Source organism: Aotus nancymaae, unplaced genomic scaffold (assembly GCF_030222135.1).
Source record: "Aotus nancymaae isolate 86718 unplaced genomic scaffold, 86718_ANA_hifiasm-v0.15.2.pri h1tg000064l_1, whole genome shotgun sequence".
NCBI classification, from domain to species: domain Eukaryota; kingdom Metazoa; phylum Chordata; class Mammalia; order Primates; family Aotidae; genus Aotus; species Aotus nancymaae.
The window spans coordinates 10467153-10481728 of NW_026988479.1; the positions used below are offsets into that span (position 1 = coordinate 10467153).

A 14576-nucleotide genomic window follows, 5' to 3' on the forward strand; every position below is an offset into this window, starting at 1 on the left:
AGGCCTGAAATATCACAACTCCTCTGGTGCCACCCTGCTGGCAGAAGAACTTCACTTCTCATTTTGAGTCAGACTCCTGTCCAATAAAGCAGCCTCCCCACCAACGGGGTTGTCTTGCAGAGATTCTGTTCTTTACCCCTCCCCATGTTCTTCCTGCACTTCTAACTATAGTTCCCCAAGCTGCAGCCACAGCTATGAAAGAATTCTGACTAAGCCATGAAGCCTTATGACATCTAGCAACATGTGGTGGGTTTCAAAATACCCTCTGGAAAATCACCTCATAGTTGTGCAGTCTCAGATAAACCCATGCATGTGCCAGGTCCATCCTGCTCTTCCAAGATCTATGCAGGTGTGGGAAGCTCCAGTCAGGCACCCATGATGAGGGGGAGAGTGACTATGAGGCCAATGACAATTGAACATTATGATTAATAACCAGAAGTCCAAAGCCAGACTGACCTGATTATAACCATGGCTCTGCCACTTACTGGCTGTGTGTTTTGGGGTAAGTAATTTAACCCATCTGAACCTATTTTCTTATCTTACAAGTGGGGATGATGCTAGTAAGGGCCTCAAAGCATTGGTGATAGAAGTGAACCAAAGCATCCATGTAAGGGCCTGATACTCACTCACTGAGCAAATGCTCAGTAGTTAACAAAAACAACAATCTGTTTAAGATGAAAGAAAGGCCATCCTCTTGCAGAACAGATCTTGGACATTTGCACTGAAGATACTGCTAGCTGCTGTAACAGATAAGTCTCTACAACTTATTTCTACTCCTGAAAAGTCCAAAATGGGTTTCCGTGATTGGCTGGTGCTTCTCCTCCATATAGTGATTCATGATGCCTCCCGTATTGTGACTCTGACATCTTCAATGCATGATTCCCAGGATTGCATGGAAAGAAAAAGATCATGGATAATAGCCTATGAGGGTTTTAAGGGGCCAGGCTTGAGGTGGGGCACATCATTTCTGACCATGATCCATCAACTAGAATTCAGTCATGTGGCCACAGCTAATTGCAAGAGAGTTTGGGAAATGTACTCTGGCTATTTACTCAGAAGAAAGGAGGAAACAACCAGTCTCTGTCACACAACAAACCAATCTGAATGCTGACCCTAACGCCAGAATGAGTGACCAGCCAAAACCTATTGGATCCTGTTTGACCCATGTTCTGCATCCAGCCTGGTCTGAGAAATAGACAGCCCTATATCATAGACAAAGCAGCTTCCTAAGCACTCAGCATCTCTGCAGGGCAGCGAAGATGGTCACAGGAGACAGCTATACTATCTGGTCAAACTGACAAAGATGTTCTTCCTTCAGTAAACCAGGAGGCTTCACTAATGTTGATGGCTCTGCATGCTTTGAAGACAATGATAGGTCCTCAGGCAACTGTGTCCGTTCATCGTTGCATGCTAACTTGACTGCCCTTTTGGCTGTTATCAGGGTAGAAAATGAAGGTTCTGTGGTTGATCCTGAAGGGATCTCTGTGGTCTTTATTTCTGCAACTCCTCCAATTACAAGTCAATCACAATAAACATTAACCTTGTTTACAGAACCTCAAAGCTTACCCAAAGACAAACTTTTGTAGAGGAGCTGTATGGAGAGATGAGTCAGACTAGAATGAGAAGCAAGAGTTTGACCACCGGCCCCTCAGCAATCAAGATGTGAGTGCAACAACGCAGTCTGTTCTTGTAGCACAGGACTAATTAGAAGGCTGGCTACGTAGACCCCATAAATAAGGTGAACATGAGAACAATAAGCTGTGTACTACTATGAGGGGAAGTAGGGGCGAGGAACCAAAGTGCCATGGAGGCCCTGCCACACCTTCCTATCCCTCCCCAGCAGGCATCCTAACAGGCTGCTGCTCCCTGCACTGCAAAACACCCTCATTCCCACTGGCACTTTCAGCACATCCAGCATGCTCAGTCTGGACATTGCTCTAGCCCTCTGTCTAGGGTAATCCTGCCTAGTGGTCCCAATGCCTTCTCTGGCGATGATCCATCAAGGCACTCCTTCCTCTGCATTCCTGCCGTGCCCATGCCTTCTGTCAGTCACAGTCTAGTTTGGGGCAGCTGCATGTCCAGACTCCAACCTTGTGCAAAGGCCCTGCTGACCTCCAACCCATCTCTATTTGCAGCAACCAGAGATCCACCAGGATGAATCTCTCCCTCTTAGTTCCCTCAATGGATATGTCAGCTGCAGAACCCAGGGCCCAGCTAAAAGTGCCTCACAATCTCCTTCAGCCTGCCCCTATTCTTTAATATACTCAATTATTCTTCTCAGTGTTATGTACAGTACTATGCAAATGCAGTTTCCAGCCCTTCCTTCCATCTTGATTGCCAGCCACTCTAGATCCCATTTACACATAAATTCTGAAACCAGCTATCCCATTCTTAGCACTCAGTTCACTGTATCGTCCTTGCCTGTGTACCTGTCTGTTTTGATGAAATGAACCAATTTGCTCTGCACACAACTGTATCTCCAAGCACCCACCACCACCCCACCTGGCACCTGGTAGACACTCAAATGCTGGCTACATGGTAGCTGACTCATTGGCACTGACAGTGGATGGGATTCCCTTGAGAAAAAAGAGGACAGCATTTCCAAGGGCCACAGGACTTGGAGCTATGGCTAGTGGGACACCAATCAGGGACCTTCTCTTGGGCCATTCACGTACATATACTTGGCAAAATCCCTATGGGAGCCCAGACACTCAAAATTCAGGGAGCTTGTGGAGCTACCTTGGGAATTCTCAGGAAAGGAACACTCCAGTTGCCCTGACAGCTAGGCATAGATCACACAGAGGCCTTATGACTCTGTGACAGTTCTATGGTTCCAGTGACCTCTCTTCCTGCCTCTAGCTCAGTACCCTAGACTGCAAGAAAATACTTACCTTCCTCACACCTATAAGAGACTGACTCCTGTTAAAGTTTCAGCACAGGAAACGCTTAAACAATCAGGGCACTCATGAAACCACTGGAATAGTTAATCATGAAGTCTTTTATTATCTAAGCAATGAATACATGCATATTGATCCCATGCAATATTGATTAGAACTGCTGGGGAGTTGCTTGTCAAAGAGCCCTATTTTCAGCCCCTGAGAATAGAGGAGCTTGAGCTATCAGTGCTCAAATCACTGTTGATGAGGAAGAACTGCCCCATCTGTTCTGGCAGCTGTATAAATGCCTGCATATCCACATGCATTTGTCACCTTCCCATCAACTCCAATCACAAAGGCAAACCTGAGACACTTAATTCTGAAGGGCACGACACTAATCCTGTTTACGGTATTCTTTTCCCTATCGCACCAAATGATTAACGTGTCACCACTGTCATGTCCCCAGAGGCACGTGGATATACTACACAACCATTGCTCACAGAGCTGGGGTTCACAAGCTGCACTCTGATTGGCTTGGAACAGAGACCTGTTCTTGTACTCTAGCCAATCAGGAAAGATATCTCTCTCCATTCATAAAACACCACATCATAAAGTGAGCCAGATGATTAAAGAACCTGCAGTCCACTCTCAGTGAACCAAGGGATTGCAAACAGAAGAGACAGACCAACTAAGATAGTAAATATATTGTAAGCCATGTATTTTGTTCCAGCAGACCTGCCTTACTCCTGTGTTAGATTTTCAGTGGCAGGAAGAAACAAAACACAAACACAAGCGTCATTCACCACAGGCAAGAAATAGTTTTGGGGAAGCTAGTCTGGGGTTGAAATTACACCTCTGCAAACCCTTTCCTTGATGTGCTTCCCAGAGATGCACTGAAGGAACTGTGCAGCTTTCTACATTTTAACAGCAAGTCATTGCCTGCCTACTTTACAAAAACACTTTCCTACATATTCCTCTCTCTTTTAAAGGTTGTGCCAAACTCTAGGATAACCAACTAGTCTAAGATAAGGCCATTTAGAGAAAAGTCAAAGTGTGGGCTTCAGAGGGCAGGACTCTGATCAGGTTTAGCATGTAGAATCCACTCAGTATTTATTGAGTAGACGTGGTCCCAATAAGAATAAAAAGAACACCTGATCCTGTCTCTCTCAGGCTTAGAACCCTTCAGCAGTTCTTATTGCTCTTGGGATACAGTGTGGGTCTGCCCAGGATCCTTTGTAATTTGTCCTGTTTGTCCCTCCCTGAAGCCTCATCTGACTCCCCACCAGGATTTAGTCATCCCGAGCCTCTGGCAGTTCCCCACATAACCTCTGTCCTTTTCTTCTAAGATGCACACATGTGGTTCCCCAGGCCCCAAACACTTGTCCCCACCTTCCCCTCTTTGCCCAGCCAACTCCTACTTGACCTTTCTATGTCAGATAAGGGCTCAATCCTGGCTAGGTTACTGTCCCTGCTGGGGGCTACTTGGGTCCTTCTGCACTGACCTCACAACAGCCACTTGCCTGCCTTCTCCCTAACGTCAGCTCCCCCAGGGCAGGGGCTAGGCATTTCTTAATCATGGCTGTGTCTCCAGTGCCTGAACAGGAGCTAATTCTCAGGAAATATTTATGGAAAGACTGTGAGACGCTGACCTGACAGGTTTGGTCCAAGCAAACAAGCTATACAACTCTTAGGAATGAAGAGTTGACTCACTCAGGTTCATTTGTAATCGTTGAGGCAGGGTCCAGTGGACCTCTAAATCTACAGAATGTGGGAAGAACCCACAGACAGATCTGAGCCTCACTCACTCTTCCCCTTCCTAGCCCATGTTCTGGGAATGGGGCTCTGAAAAGCCTGTCACAAATCCTTGGGGAGACTCAAATAAGAACCAAAGGCTGTTGCAATTCTGATGAACACCACATATAGAATCTTGTTGGGTTCTTCAGCTTGAGGTTTTCAGTTTATGCTTTTAAATAAATCTCCTTTAGGTGACTTGGGGCCGCATTAGCTCTGAAGGCAGGTCCCAGAACACATGCACTCTGAGCTTCTCAATGGGGGAAGGAAGGAGAGGTGCTCCTCAAGTTCTCCTCTCTCAGGCACCAGAAGAAACAGCAGATGGAGATGCACCACTCCCTGACACTGGCCCATTTGGTAAAAACTAAACCAGTGGCATGGTTGTGTATTAGAATGCCACATGTGAAGTTCCAGACAATTCTCAAAGTTTAATAAAATGTGAGTTAAATTGTGCCTCCTTCTAAAGGCCTCACCTCAAACAACTTTCATTTACACACCCCTCTTAATCCCTTATCCAGGGATCAGCATTAACAATGGTAACAGATCAAAACCAAAGAACAGACTGGAGCGATTTCTCTCTCCTTGTAAAACTAGAAGGGGGAAGAATTTGAAGTCTTTCAAGAGTTTTGTTGTTGTGTTTAAGAAAAAGTAAGTTTAAAAACATACTCTTCCTCATCGGAGAGTCTCTTGTGCAAGACCGAGATGCTGCTGCCCAACTTTGGTTAAATGTGTACAAAGGGTATTAATTCCAGTTGCAGGCATGAGGTGTCTATTCAGAGTTAACACCTCTGACAGCAGGCTAGTAGCCTAACGCTGGCCTGCAGTAGGTGAATTCCACCTAATTTACAACTCGAGTCTCCCACTCAAACCTAAGACTGTTAAAAAATGCCCGACTCCCTGGAGCAGGGAGCTTCGGAACAAAGCACTCCCCCTCACTTTAACGGTAAAACCTCAAACCACAAAGGTGGAAGAAAAGAGGGAAGCTAGCAGGAGTGCCCCCTTTGTCTATTCCTATGTGCTGTTTACTGGGTCATTAAAATCTTACAAGGACTTTATACTCATTGTAATTGTTAAATTCAAGGTTTGTCCCAGTTGTTTGTACAGAAGTCTCTCACTTTCAAACTCAAAAACATTTCCCCTAACATCTTGTCTAAAAGAAGCTTTCAAGCAAGGTACTGACCAGCTCCTTGAGTGATCTGTGGCCCCTGCAGAAGTGGGGGTGGGGAGCGCCATGTCGCACACCTGTTGTCAGGTGACACTGCCAGCAGCATCCTGCGCACTCACCTCCCCACTCCACCCCACCCCCAGCGAGGCTCTTTCCTGCTGGCCTTCTCCACCCAGGGAAGCCTACAGCCTTCCGGAGTTACCTTAAAAAACAAAACAAAACAAAACCCTTCCTGCCACAAAGCAAACAAAAGGCTGATACCGAGACCATCGGGAGCAGCGGGGGTTCCCGTGGCCCCTCTCCAGCCCATCCTTGTACCACCTCCCTGACCCCGTCCCCCGTTGCAGTCCGGCCCCGTGAGCAGCTCCCGCCCTACCTTCCCTACAGATAACGAGCCAGACGCCTACACCTCGGCCCCCCAGGGCTCGGGCCCGACTTACTGTGCCCTGACCAGCAACTCACTGGCCGGCGGGAGCCTCACCAAGTACAACTCCGCGCACAGCAGCTCCCGGGCGCCCAGGCCCAGGCCGGCCGGCCAGCCAGCGCAGCGGGGCCTCCTGAGGCCTCGGGCCCGGCTTGTGGGCCCGGCCCGTGCACCCGCCCCAGGAAGGGTCGCCAGGGGAGGCGCCAGCACTGCCTTTTTCCCACAAAAGCGCCCAGGCGCGGGCAGGGGATGTGTTCCGAAGAGAAGTTGGTTTCCGGGTTTGTTTTTTGAACAAAACCAAAGGGAATCCCGCGCGGCCCGGCAGGGCCTAGGAGGGCGTCGTGCGCACGCGAGGACCCGGCGTGGGCCGCGCGGAGCCCGGCGGCCCGAGCCCGGCCGAGCGACACCCCGGTGTGCGCAGGCCGGGCCGCTCCCAGGCACTCGCGGCCGGACCCGAGCGGCCGGGACGGGGCGTGCGGCAAGGGGGCCCCCGCGGCACTTACGCGGCGGCGGCGGCGGCTGCAGCTGCAAGGTGTCTCGGCTTGAGCCCTCCCGGCCGCTCGCGCCTTTTCTCTCTGCGCTCCTCGCTGGCCTGCCCGCCTCTTCGCTTCCCGCCCGCACAGCCCGCGCTCGCCCCCTCCGCCCGGCGCCGCTGCGGAGTGAACTGGAACCAGTCCTCACGGCCGGCTTCCCACAATGCACAGCGCGCTGCTCGTCACATCCCATCTCTGCCCCGCGCGTCCGGCCTCCGCGCCCGCGCCGCCCTGCGCTCCGGCCTTGACCCCGGGCCCGCGCCCTGCCCACTGATGCCGGCCGCTGTGCGCCCAAGCACCCGCCCGCGCCCCGGACGCGAGGTCCAACCCGTGACCCCGGGGGCGCCCAGAGCCCAGTCCTTGGAAAGGGCCAAATTCTCCCCTCTAGAGGCGCTTCTCCAGGGCGCGTCCCAGCCTCTGCGTCTCGAGTGAACGCCTGCTGTGTGCCTGGCTCTGAGCACGGGACTGTCGCCGCCACTGCATCCTTAGGAACCTTCCCACTAACTCAGTGGGGAGGCACGACGGCGGTTATCCGGGATCGCGATCGTTCTTCCCTCCCCAGTCATTGTCAACCCTCCCATTCCCCCGCCTCAGAGGCCCCGCTGTCTTTAGATACAGGCCACCCCCAAGCCGGTGTCTGCCCCAAGATCAGTTACTGCGCACCCGGCTCCCCTGGGGTTCTTCAGTTAACCTCCATCATCCCGAAATCTGGAACCTGCCTTGCGCCTGGAAGCGGTTTCCTACTTTGCTTCAGCAAAAGTTCTCTTTCGGACCCAAGTTGGGAATTACTAATATAAACAGTGATTCTTCATCATCACACACGTTTTTTAAAAACTACGGACTGGCAGAAAGAGGAGGGGCCGCCACAAAGCCCGCCAAGTCTTCCTAAATTGGTTTATCGCCTGAGGGCATTAATGTCTCATCCCGGGTACTTAAATAGAGGCCTTCCTTCTACTCCCCTCCCTCCAAAGTATGGAGCGGGAAGCCACTTCTCCATCCAGCTGTGAACTAATTTGGATAGTAATACACATCCCTTAGGGTTGATGTGAAGTTTAAAGTGCCGCTGCTGGGGATTATGGAGGTAATTAGAGACCCCCAGTCCTCAGGCTGCTTGGGAATCGCAGCGGCAGTAACCTCCACCTCACCTGGATGCTTTACACCTTACTTTAAAAGTTTGCAAAACAATGTCCAATACTTGCCATTCATGTATTCGTTAATTCAACTAAGTACTGAGAACGTATTTTGTGTCATGCATCAATTTGGGTGCTGGGTATGAAGCACCCAAGAGAACATGCAGAAATATCTATCCTCCTGGAGTTTGCAGTCTAGTGGGGGAAAGAAAAACAAACGGGAGGATATGTCAGAGGGTCTTGATGCGGTGGAGAAAAATAAGGCGGAGAAGGGGAATAGGAAGTGTGAGATAAGAGTGTGAGATGAGAGGCTGAATTATAAGAGAAGGCCTCTCGGGAGCAGTCAACATTTAAAGCAAAGGTCTGAAGAAACTGAGGGAGCAAGCCTTGTGGGATGTCTGGGGAAGAATTGCTCCAAGCATGAGGAATAGCACGTGCAATGGCTAGGAGTAGGAGTGTGTCCAAAATAGTTGAGACACAGTGAGTATCTTGACTATGACTTATGTCTTGACTTTTGACTATGTCTCTAACTATGACTATGTCTTAACTTTTGAATTCAGTTAATACATTAAAATCTATTGGCCTATTTTATATCTTGACTGGGTCCTTTAGCCATGCATGATTTGGTAAAATAATACATTGGTCATTTGCGAAATATCAGTTCACTGATTTATACGGATCTTCCAAATGTAAACACATTCCATTGTACAATATTAGAAAGTCATGTCTATTAATAGCACCACTGATCTCATCTGAAGGTTTTCAAGTATTGGGAAGTTGTCAAGCTCTTGGTAGCAGATATGAGCTTCCCAAATGGGTGAATGGGTGAAGTAGAATGGGTGAGGGGGAAAGTAAAAGGAGATGAAGCTGGAAAAATGATGATGCTTATGATGCTTCTGGTCCCAAAACAAAGCATTATGGATGTATGAGGATTTCCTAGGGAAGGGATGTCAGGAAAGGTGCAGAGACCCTCCCTCCATGCCCCACCTTGTGGTTCGATCCTTCTCTAGGTCCTTGGGCAAGGACTTTCAGTTCTTGAGGGACCACCAGCTGAAGTTAAAGTTTACACTCCTCCAAGAGCTGATCTTGGGGTGGCTCCACCTCCATGCCGCTCCACAGCGTGCCATTCTCATAAAACACACTAGGACCTTCGTCCTCTGGAGCTGTTCAATGCAGCAGCTCTGACCTCACCCTTCTCCAGAAGCTTCCACCTTCTCTCCCCTTTCCCTCCTGCACTTGGTGGTTCCTGTTCTTCCACTTCAGTAACCTGTCCCCTCCCCTAATCTGGCTCAGAGAAGTATACCAGCTGCTGCTGCTGCTATTGCTTCTTCTTTTAAAGGTTTTTATTTTTCCCAATTACAAAAAAAAAAAGTATACTCACTCTGAAAATATGGAAAATAAAAACCCTCAAAAAATAAAAGTCAATCTATGTTCATTGCTAGGAGAACAGGCTGCTCCCATTCCAGCCTTTGTATCTATTTCATATTAAACATATAGAGTTTCTACTCTGTTTAGTGATTGCCACCTGCATTTTAAACTTAATGGTGCTTTATGAGCATTTTACCGGGTAGTTATTCTACAATAACATTACTGGAACTGTTTGGGTTTCCCTTGACCCTCTTAAAAATTATTGAGAACCCTGAAGAGCTTTTGTTTTACAGGTTACATCTGTCAATATCTGCTTTATTAGAAATAAAAACTGAGAAAATGTGAATATTTATTTTTTTTAAAATGTTAACATGTAAACGAGTTATATTACATAAATAATATATTTTAGGAAAATAATTGTATTTATCAAAAAAAATAGTGGGAAGAGTGGCATTGTTTTACAATTTTGCACACTTCTTTAATGTCTGGTGTAATAGAAGATAGCTGGTTTCTTGTCGCTTCCTGCATTCAGTCTGTACTACATGTTGTTTTGTTTGAAATATGTGAAGAAAATTCAGTCTTATGTAGATATGTATATGGGAAAGAATAGAGGATTTCAATCACCTTTTCAGGTAATTACAGATGTTCTTCTTTCCCCCTACACCAAAATGCAAAAAGGAGTAGTTTGTTAAAGGTTAAGTGCAATGTAAAACCTGAAAAAAAAATCAATAAACTTTTTAACTCAGTTAATACATTAAAATCCATTGGCCTATTTTATATCTTGACTGGGTCCTTTAGCCATGCATGATTTAGTAAAATCATATATTGGCCATTTGGGAGATATCAGTTCACTGATTTATACAGATCTTCCAAATATAAACACATTCCATTGTACAATATTAGAAAATCACATCTATTAATAGCACCACTGATCTCATCTGAAGGTTTTCAAGTATTGGGAAGTTGTCAAGCTCATGGTAGCAGATATGAGTTTCCCAAAACTGTAATTTCTGCTTGAAAGCTGAAGTTTATCACGACAACATACTGTCACAGTGATTTTCCTAGAAGGGACAGGTTCATTTCATTCATTTTCAAGAAAATGTCTATCACAAACGAAGGACCACATTATGACTTTAAAGGGCCATAGGCATTTTTGCCTTCATGGGCCCCTTCCTCCACTAAAAAGACAACTGCACTGGTATAAAGACAAATACATTAATATTATATATTAAGACTGTGCCTCATGGAGCATTCAGCCCTACATACACCCAATTCTGAATACCCATAGTTTGTCTGTCAGGTGTAGTTTCTCCATTAGAAACAGTACCCAGGCTCCCATGACTTTATGGGACCACAAAAATATTGTTTCTTTTAAAATCAGAATAAGGCAGGGTGCGGTGGCTCACGCCTGTAATCCCAGCACTTTGGGAGGCCAAGGTGGGTGGATCATGAGATCAAGAGATCGAGACCATCCTGGCTAACATGGTGAAAACCCCGTCTCTACTCAAAAAAAAAAAAAAAAAAAAAAAAATTAGCCAGGCATGGTGGCATGTGCCTGTAATCCCAGCCACTCGGGAGGCTGAGGCAAGAGAATCACTTGAACTCAGAAGGCAGAGGTTGCAGTAAGCCAAGACTGTGCCACTGCACTCCAGCCTGGGTGACAGAGTGAGACTCCATCTCAAAAATAAAAAATAAATAAAATAAAATCAGAATAAAATGAAGGTTAGTTCTTTTATATTGAAGAAAATATTTTAATATATAATGTTAATATATTTGTCTTTTTACAAACAGTGGTAAATTTTTTTTCTATCGTTTTATAGAAGAGGGAACTCAGGAAGGTAAAAGTGCCTAGGGCCATGAAAGTGTAACACAGCCCTGCCGTCAGTCCTTGTTTCAAGAAAAACTGGTATTCCATGAGAAAAGCAGCTAGTTTAACTCACAGCTCAATCGCACATGTGTTTTCCTCAAGGCGACCATCCTAGCAGAAGTGCTCTACGCATACCTCCCTTTGGGTCACATGGAATATTTAAAATTGTGTTCCAAAGTGTCAGATTTAAAATTAATACTTTTTACTATTTCATCAAGGACATTCTTAAGTTAAACTGGTTCTTTTTATTTGTATGTCTGTGAGTGCTTGGTAATAATAAAATAATAATAATAATAGTAAAATGATGATCATTGATGCCACTGCTAATTTGTGGTAAGTCACCAGCAGATTTACCCACTATTGTTCTTGCACTATTTGTGCAAAGATCAGCACAGTGAAAAGCCAAATAATGTTTTAATGTTAACATAAAAATAGTTGTGACTTTTGGTACCTCCAGAAAGGGCCTCAGTGACCTTCGGGGGTCTGCAGACCACGTTTTGAGAAGCACTGCTTCACAACATCCACAAGCTGGGCCATTCTTAATTTAAACAACTCCTTATTTTTAATTCCTTCAGGCTGCTTCCAACTCTATTATAAAGGGGTTATGAATATTCTTAAAGATTGGCCAGGCGCAGTGGCTCACGCCTATCATCCCACCACTTTGGCAGGCCAAGATGGGCGAATTCCTTGAGGTCAGGAGTTTGAGACCAGCCTGGCCAACATGGTGAAACCCCGTCTCTACTAAAAATACAAAAATTAGCTGGGTGTGGTAGTGAGGGCCTGTAACTGCAGCTACTCAGGAAGCTGAGGCACGAGAATCGCTTGAACCCAGGAGGCAGAGGTGGCAGTGAGCTGAGATCACGCCACTGCACTCCAGCCTGGGTGACAGAGTGACACTGTCTCCCCCCAAAAAAGATATATATTTGTGTACATCTGGTTATCAAGGATACATTCTTAGAGGTGGAATTGCTGAATTAAAGATCCCAATTTAAAAGCTTTAACACAGGTTGTCAAATATGGCTCTCCATAGAAGCTGGGACAGTGTTTGGGCCAATAGGCAAGGCTGAGCATTCTGGTTTCCCCACAACCTTCTTGCCCTACTCTGAGTGTTCCCCAAGACCTATGATAATCTGAGAGTCAAACGATGGAGGTGTCACCATTTTCCTCAGTTTATCTTGACTTCCTTTGTGGAAGGACAGAGAGTAGGTCTCCTAAACTTTTGATCAACACACTTCAAACCAAGAGGAATGTGTGTGCATGAGTGGGGTAGCCAGGGAGGGGAGATCCAGAAAGAAAGCCTCAGGCAAACCTTCCATACTTCCCCCTTAGTGTCCTCTGCCCTCCACTAACAAACATGTGCTTTATTCCATCGAACAGATTCATGGCATCTTTGTAGGCTGAAGCCTTTCTTCCTCACTTGGTTACTGCAGGGATGGGTTCTTACTCTTTGATCTGCAACTGGCGGCAACATCTGACACTTTTCCTTGTTTTCAACAACCCCACCTGGCTTTTTTAAGCAGTTAATGCCCTTCTTTAAGATAAGTATAGGTGAATAGTTACCCTTAATAAGGAATAACAAAGGGGCCAGGGGAAACCATCCTAAAGAGTTGGTAGGAAGGAAGAGGGCTGTATTACCTCTTTTCTTGCCTAGAGGCGTCTCTAAATTTAAATGTGTTTTTCCCCCTGAGGTGAGAGCTGGATTGAAACTACTAGTTGAAGGATTTAGGATACCTATAGAGCAGTGAAACTCAAAGTGTGCTCTACAGACCATTATGGGATCCCTGAGACCTTTTCATGTGGTCTGCGGTCAAAACTACTTTCAAAATAATGTGCCTTTTTCATTGTGTTGATATTTGCACTGATGACACAAAAGCATTGGTGGGTAAACTGCTGGAGCCTTAGCATGAATCAAGGCAGTGGCCCCAAACTGTACCAGCAGTCATAGAATTCTTCACCTCATCACACACACACACACACACACACACACACACACACACACACAGACACAGCCCACAGAAAGAGAGCATTAGTTTCACTTAAGAATTAAGAATGTCCCTAGTGAAACAAATTTTTTAAAAAATTTAAAAGCTTGTATCTACTACCATAAACTTGAGAGCTTCCCAATACTTTTCTGATGAGATTGGTGATAGTATTCACTAATATAACTTTTTGATGTTGTATTTTAAAATCTATCAACATTTGAAAGATCTGCATATGTTAGCAAACCAATATTTTTGAAGTGACCAACGTATGATGCCACAAAATCATGCATAGATTAAAAGATCCATTCAAAGTGCAAGGTAAACCGATGGATTTAATGTCACAGAGTATGAAAAGTTAGCGATGTTTTGAGTTTTGGTATAGAATCAGAGAACATATCCACAATGATCTGAAAAGGGTACTGTAATATTCCTTCCTTTAAAAGAAAAACAAAACTTTTGCATGGAAAGAAAAACACCATTAAAAAGCCAAATGACAAACTGGAAGAAAACATTGGCAAAATATAACACAAAAAAAACTATTGTCCTTGCTTTAGTCTTCTTGGGCTGCCACAACAAAATACCATAGATTGGGTGACTTAAACAACAGGAATTAGTTTTCTCACGGTTATGGAAGCTTGAAAGTCCAAGATCTTCCAACAGTGTTTGGTTCCTGGAAAGGGCTTTCTTTCTGGCTTGTAGACAACTGCTTTGTCCTTACATAGCCTTTTTTCCATGGATGTGTGTGGGTGGTTTGGGAGGCTAGAGAAAGCATTCTTTGATGTCACTTCTTATAAAGACACTAATTGTATTGGATTAGGGTCCCATCCTCATGATCTCATTTAAACTTAGTTACCTCCTAAAGGCTCCATCTCCAATTACCATCACATTGGAGGTTAGAGCTTCAACATATGAATTTGTGGGAGGCAGAATTCAGGTCACAGCACTCCCTAATATCTTCTGGCTGGGCGGGGTGGCTTATGCCTGTAATCTCAGCACTTCGGGAGGGCAGACAGCTTGGGGAGATAGCTTGAGCCCAGGATTTCAAGATCAACCTGGACAACATGGTAAAAACCCATCTCTACAAAAAATACAAAAATTAATTTGGTGTGGTGGCATGTGCCTGTAGTCCCAGCTACTTGGAAGTCTGAGGTGGGAGGATGCTTGACCCAGGGACGCTGAGGCTGCAGTGAGCTGAGATCACGCCACTGCCCTCCAGCCTGAGCAACAGAGCCAGACCCTGTCTCAAGAAAAAAAAAAACAAAAAACAAACAAAAAAACCTTCTGAAAATTAATTAATGTCCCATTGAAAGATATCCAGAAAATATGAACATCTAATAGAAAGAGATATAAAAATGGTACTTAAAATATGGAAAGATGTTGAACTTCATTCGTAAGAGAAGTGCAAATAGAAGTACACATAGAAACCCTTTCTTACTTACC

General features: G+C 45.7%; 1 protein-coding gene across 4 annotated transcripts in view; it reads right to left on the reverse strand.

Moving 5' to 3' along the window:
- LOC105706810 (core histone macro-H2A.1) overlaps positions 1 to 6924 on the reverse strand; it is a 65585-nt gene extending 58661 nt beyond the window's left edge. For all 4 annotated transcript variants that reach the window (XM_021664972.2, XM_012437583.2, XM_012437647.2 and 1 more), the window contains exon 1: positions 6760 to 6924. The gene's annotated coding sequence lies outside the window, so the exon portion shown is untranslated. The remainder of the gene's footprint in view (positions 1 to 6759) is intronic.
- Between the last annotated feature and the right edge of the window lie 7652 nt (positions 6925 to 14576).